The sequence below is a fragment of the Nematolebias whitei genome, chromosome 4, assembly GCF_014905685.2.
Source record: "Nematolebias whitei isolate Nwh7 chromosome 4, NemWhi1, whole genome shotgun sequence".
NCBI lineage: Eukaryota > Metazoa > Chordata > Actinopteri > Cyprinodontiformes > Rivulidae > Nematolebias > Nematolebias whitei.
This window is the reverse complement of record NC_056501.1, coordinates 8,955,235-8,962,682: the sequence shown is the minus strand read 5'-3', so window position 1 is coordinate 8,962,682 and position 7,448 is coordinate 8,955,235.

Here is a 7,448-nt window from a genome sequence, read left to right as displayed (position 1 = left end):
GTTTTGTTTTTATTTAATTTCTCTGGAAATCATTCAGATGTTTTTGTACATTTAAAACAAATATCTGTCGTTTATTCCATCTTTAATCTCTGATGTAAATGAATTCATCCCTTCTTCCACCACTGATATCTTTCTCCTCTCTCCTAACATCTTCCTTGTTTCCTTTCCTTCCCTCCTTTGAATGTTTTAACTTCTCTCTGGTTTTGCCTCAGACTGCTGCAGCTAAACGCCGTGAACACACTCGTGACTACAATTATGATGAAATCAAAGCAATTTTCTTGTTTCTTTTTGTTTGAGCGTCTCATTAATACGAGGAAAAACCACAGAGATCAAAGAGAATCCACAAGGCCCAGCATCTTCATTTGTTCCTCCAAATCTCCTCCAAGATGAAGAAAGCTGCTCGGGATAATTGCAGATTTGGATGGTTTGCACATGGAGGAAAGAAGAGACAGCTTCCTCTCACCTGAGGCCCGACGCTGCAGAACATTTTAAAACAGCAGGAACAACATTTGATCAGGGACTAATCTGAGTTTGCTCTGAACAACACTTTTAATATTCCTGCTCCTTTTCGGCATGGAAATGAGTGCAGCATTAATCGCAGCGCAGGCGAGCATTTTCTGCCTGTTTTCATTGTGTAATTAGGACCCAAATGTTAATGAATTATGCTAATTCTTCACAATTAGCATATAATATTGGAGACAATCAACAATTAGCATATGCTGCGCTGAAGACAATCAGAAGCTGCTGCAGTCCCTTGCCGACATCGGCCCGATCCTCTGAAGCATCCGGGGCAATCTGATTACATGCAGGATCAGGATGCTAATTACTGCAGCCTCACCCCTCGCGTGGGAGAGCAGGGGGGGTCGGCACTGTCCAACCTGTGGGGGAGGGTGAACATGGAGAAAGGCGATGGGTCTGCAACCATCTGAGCATCCTGCAGCAAGGTGATGAGGTGCAAACCAGAGGAAGATTGACAGTCAGCTGATCAGGTGGAGGGGTCAGAGGTCAGCTGGCTCAAATTGTCACTTTTACTCAGAGAAGTTCATAACGTGATGATTTTAGACAGGGTAAAGAAAAGACAGCAGACAGTATGGTTATTGACATGGGGGACATGATTCAATGTCCATGGCGGCATCTTGTTGAGGGTGTGAGGGTTGGGTGTGGCCATGGGTATAAAAATAAAAAAGTTATGTAATTTGCATCTTAAACAAGTTTTATATTTCTTATTTACATGTTAAACATGTTCAACTGAGCAAACAATAACATGCCTCTTGCATGTTCTCACACGTGCCCAACCTCTGCATGTTCACTGGAATGAACTCGCTTTATGGCAGGCTGTTTTAATATATAATCTAGTTAAATACAGTATGGTACGGTCTTTCAATATATAATCGATTCCCTCACCATTATGTCAGGCTGTTTTATTATGTAATGAAATTAATCAAATCACACAGTGTATGGCAGGTAATGTTGATATATCATATTACAGAGTATATGAAATGCTGTTTATTCATATTAAAAACACAGGTATAGCAGAATGTATGACATCATGTTTAAACATATAATCAAATTACACAGAGTATGGCAGGTTCTTTTGATATATCATATTACACAGTGTATGAACTGTTGTTTAGACATATTAAAATCACATGGCAGGATGTTCTAACATATAATCAAATCACACAGTGTAAAGCAGGATATTTTAAAATATAATGAAATCACACAGGGTACGGCATTATGTTTTAATATATAACGAAATAACACAGTGTACAGCAGGATATTTTAACATATAATCAAATCACAAAGTGTAAAGCAGGATATTTTGATATATAATGAAATAGCACAGTGTAAGGCAAGAAGTTTTAATATATAATCAAATCATAGTGTATGGCAGACAGCTTTCTGAAGGTGCTTTGGGCAGACAGAACTCGGTCATTTCTCGGTCAACATGAAACATCAGTTCCTGCAGAACGTGTCCCTGAACGCCTCAGACTCATTTAGTTTAGCTGATTTAAGCTTTGAGCCCTTCCTCCAGCCACCGTACCCCCCAGGAGGACATCCAAAGTCCTGAGGTTTTTGTTTTATGATTTTAATGTTTGTCTGGCTGATTTGATGATTTTAACACAGACTCTTGATGTTTGATCACATAAACTCCTAAAACAGTTTTGTTCTAAAACCTAAATTTTTAAAGAGCTCGCTCTGAAATCGTTCTCTGTGAGTTTGTTAAAAGAAAAAAAAAAAAAGACAATGAAGAACCGGTAAATGTTTCAGAAAGAAACTCGTGATCCGGTGATGCTCAGCGGAGGTTTGGGTTCGGTGTCGAGCCGTTTGTGGATCCTGGTGAAACGCAGAAAAAAGAATTTGAATCATTTAAAGTTTCCTCTCCAGATTCCCAGGCTGCTTCTTCCCCATCCCCCTATCTGCCCCCGAGCCCCCGCTTGGCCTGCAGGAAGGGCGTGGATCTGGGACTCGGGTCTTGGAAATCCATTTGGAACTGATTAAAGTTCTGGTACGGACATAGGGCCCCAGTTCTCACGTCCTCTGGGGGCCTCGCACCATCTGAGCTCATTTACAGAGCGTCCTCTCACCGACTGCTTTTACTTCACATTTGAATTTAGGTCACACGAACCTGGGCCTCGGTCCAAAGCCCGGTCCCAGAGGATCCGGACCAGCCAGAGAGCAGGCAGACAGAGGCGGGAAGCTTCTTCCTGCTCATCATCTTCACGCTGCGATGGCCGGCCTCGTGGAGCGACGCCGGCCCTGAAACAGGCTGTGGCACCGCGGGTCACCGTGTGAAGGTGGACGGGTCTGACGGCGGCCTGATGTTCTGTTCAGAACCGAGGACAGAGAGCCCGTTAAAGACCGTCTGACTTTCAGCAGAAAGTTTTTGACTCTGATGAGAAGCTGCGGACGACCGATCCTCAGAGAGTCCCGGGTTCAACTTTTTAACAACTGAGAAGATTCTGATGTTTCATTCGGAGCCACGAGGACCCGTCAGAGGAAACTGTTTTGGGTCAGATTTTACCAGTTTGGACCAGCGGTTCTGGAAGTTTTCACGCTTCAGAGGAAGAAAAATGTTCAGACTCCTTGGTTCAACAAATACAGAATCCAGTTAAACCTTTAATAAAATAAAACCCTCCAGGTTTCTATAATAACACATGAACATTGACTGTTTATAACTATAATAAAAGTTTTATCCAGTATAAATACACCTACAAGCAGAAACAACAATGGGCGGGTCAGAACCAGCAGGTTTTCCCACCTCAGCTCTTTTCACTCTGACAGGTTGTCTCTGATTTAAAGCAACATAAAAAAAACTCTTTCTCCTCAGATCACTTCTGTCTAGGTCAGCTGACGGCTGGTCGGTAGTGTTTTTCTCTGGTTTGTGTCCAAGAGGCAACAAAGTCTAAACATTAGTCTCACACACAATTTACGCCACAAAATTCAAATTAAATAGGAGTTTTTGTTATAATCATCTCTGCAGGTTTTTGTCTAATGCAGAACTCTTTGGATGCGTTTCCCTGAGGTCCAGATCTGATGTTCTGGTCTAATTTTAAAAGACAAACATGAGATTTTTAAAATTTGTTATTTGCCATTTCACTCAGCTGTTTGTCATGGTTGCAGCCAAATCAGATATGTGGACTAACATGAGAAGCTCTAAAACTAAAAGGTTTAATAATAAAAAAATTGAAATTAAAAATAAAACATCGAACTGGTGAAGATACAGAGAACCAGACAGGTGAGGTGAGGACTGGGAGACTAAGCTGACCACGGCTGATTAAGAGATTGGAGACAGGTGTCTTGATGATAATGGGGAACAGGTGAAGGTGGGCGTGGCAGAAAAGGAGAGCCGAAACAAAGGCTAAAGCTAAGTTAGTGCTATAGGAAAAAGTGGCTCAAATCTGATTTTATTTCATCTGGGCCCATATTGTTTTTTACAACAGTCTGAATGTGACAAATCCATTTTTTTCTGGTTGTCATGTTGTGGATGATGAGGATCTACGAGCGTATGATGACATCGTTGATGTCGGATCGGATCGACGTTGACGCGAAGGGATCAGTACTTGAGTTTGTTTCATTTTCAGTATGTCGTTCCAGAAGAACAATTCTTCTTAAAGTAGCTGGAAGAGGCTAAATCAAATGTAAACACTGGACCAAGCACTCAATAGGATCATTTAATCTGCTGATTGCACAACATCTTCAGAATTGATCCCAACATGCTAACATGTAGCATTGTTGTTTCCTTTTGTAAACACGGCGCGCTGCGTGTGACGTCGCATTGTCTTCTGCGGGTCACTTCATGACGGTTCACTCTGGAGTCTGGTGGAGGTCATGTTCATATTATAATCAGGTTTGAGCACTAAGACCTGCAGTGAAAATGAACTGAACAGAAAGATCCAAACCACAGATCCAGACAAGCCAACCAGCAGCAGCGTCAGTTCCGCCTTCAGGTCATCTTCAGGTGTGATGATACATTCACTGACTCCAGTGTGGTTGTGCTTCAGGTGCTCCATCTCCATCAGTGATGGATGAGACGCTTGCAGGAAGATCAGCTGCAGCAAGGAGAACCTCTGCCTCCTTTTGTTCTTCCTCCTCCTCCTCCTCAGATGCTTCAGCTCATATTAATCCTCTCACAGAAACTCAATTACTCTCAGCATTTAAAATAAATAAATGAAAGGTGTCCTGCAGCCGGCAGCTGCATCATTACAAGTGCTCCTGAGAGAGCAAATTAGAGGCAGAATGTATATCTAATATACAACCCCACTAATGATCTGTGTTAAAGGAGCCACCATGTAGGCGCTGCCTCAGAATTACACGGGTCGTTACGACGAGTTGAGCTCAGATTTATCTGCTGCCAACAAAACACAATTTATTTTAGCAGCTAATTACAGAGAGGCGTTCTTCACGTGTGCGGTTCGGCCAGTTAAATATGATTTTACACAAATATTCTGCTCTTAATACCAATAACTTCTTTTTATTGCTTTCTGTTTTCCACATTAATACACAAATAATGCGTTTTAATGTTTTCCTACAGGCTCGCGGCGCGTCCGTGTGTCACGCTTCTGTCTGTTTTCTAATTAACTGAACATGTAACGTTTCTGCTTTTATATATATAAAAAAATAAGGCAGAAAAGTTGTTTTCTTGTTATTTTCCTGTCAGAGGAAAGCAAAAGGGCTGTTTGATTAAATCACGTTTTAAATTAAAAAGCGGTCCTGATGCAGCTCCATCATCCTGGCCCCTCAGCTGACTCCTGCTTTCATTAAATCCGTGTAATTTTTTAATGTCTCGGCTTCAGAGCAGCAGTTAGAAATTATTTATGTTTTGCAGATCCTTCAAAACCTTTTAGAAAGACCTTCTGTCGCTTCAGATTTCTATTGTCTCTCAGATGAACCATGGTTGCAGATAAATCTGTCCCACTCGTCAAAAACACTACATTTCCCACAATGCAACTATGTTGACCCCCAACTTCTGTCTAAATCAGGTGGAATTTTCTTTAGCTTCCATTACTGATGGTTCAAGGGCAGTAATGTTTTAGCCTATGATTTTTGTCTTTTTGTTAGCAAAATATTACCTGAACTACTGGACAGATTTTAACGAAACTAAGGAAGTAATCGTTGGGTGTTCATCTACAACTGATTATTGACATAGAACCGACCTAAGTTTACCCAAATACTCAGAGCAGAAGCAACTAGAAGCACTCGGATCTGCACATATGCCAAATGTTCTTTGGAATTAACGACACATTCTAATTTTTCTGTCACACCTCTTTCTCCATACGCCGTGTTCACTGACTGATGTCACGGCTGACAAGGTGCTAACTGTTGATTACACTGATGAAGGCAGACATGGAAATTCAAGCAGAGGCTGCCTGACCCAGAATAATTGTGTTATCTGAATTTAGCTTCCTCACTCGGCCTTGAACTGGCCAGTTAACTCAAACTTCTGGTTGTTTATGTGAATGAGAAGCGGCCTCAGTCACCTCCGTCTCCCCATGTCTGTTTGTTTGTTTAGGTTTCCCTCGGACGGACTGTACTGAAATGCAATTTCGGTGCATTCGATGCAATGACATTAAAGCCGATTCTGATCAATAAAAAAATAACCAGCCTATCCCTTTAAGTTGATGTTCTCAGATGAGGATGCCGCAGAACGCGGTGACGAGGAACTCACCGCTTGGAAGGAACACAAAGCTGAGCAGGAATGAGTTCCTGTGAAACAAAATAAAAAAGTTTAATTACAAGGAGAGAAGGCCTCCAACTCAGCTTCCGTCAGATGGTGAACATCTGCATTTTAATCGATTTGCTCTCCCTCCTCCTCCTCCTCCTTCCATGTCTTTCAAGATCATTAACTTTATTGGATTGGACATTCCTGTTGCAAAAACAATTCAGAACAATCATTTGCGATGCAGTTCCCCAGTGCGGGATGCAAATGCTTCTCACACTCGCCGCTTTGGCCCGGCAATTACCGGCAGAGCGCAGATGCAGGAGGCCCCTCCGTCAGGAGAAAGTCGAGGCTGCAGATAATGTGATTACTCAGTCATTACGTGCTGGAGAGCATTCATTAGGAGCTGCTGAGGACTCGGGTCTCTTCAGCAGAACCGACGACCGAACAGGATGTAAACAACATGGCGCCGGTTATCTGCCAGCTGCAGAGGAACGCTGAGTCATGTGACCCTGCAGGTCCTGAGCTTCACCTCAGCCTGGAGCTCTGAGCTGATGTTTACACTGATGGAGGAGATCCTTCCGACACTGAACCGAATCAAGTAAATCCACACCTGAGAGGTTTAAACCAATAAAATAATGAACTAAAAATGCTTCTCATCTGATTAAAAAGTCTTTCAGAGCTTCACGTGGTGAGGACAGAAAGGTTTGAAAGATTAGGTTGTGATTGAAGGAGAAGGCCTGAAGCTGTTTAAACTTTAAACTTCCTGTGGGTACAGCTAACGCTCCATCAGACAAAAAAGAAGCCAGATGTGAACCCCATCCAGAACTGCTAACGTCCAAAGCTCTTTTAAAGTGGACTGAGATGAACTGTTCTGTGATGAGAAGGATCCAAATCTGAAATTCTGTTTGGAAACCACAGATTCCACGTCTTCAGTACTCAAGAGGGAGCATCCTGTCTGTTATCAGTTCTTAGTTGAAAACCCTGCCTCTCTGTTGGTATAGGGGTGTATTAGTGCCTCTGGCATGGACAGCTTACACATCTGGAAAGACTGTCAATGAAGAAAAGTATCTACAGGTTTTAGAACATCTGTTTTCAACTAGCAGAGAAGATCCAGGACTGTGGAACAGCTAGAATCCTCCTTCAGACCAGAATGAGACAACATTCCCTAGAAAACATCAAACAACTGGCCTCCTCAGGTCCTCCAAAACATCTAACAACTGGTCTCTTCAGATCCTCCCAAACATCTAACAACTGGTCTCTTCAGGTCCTCCAAAACATCTAACAA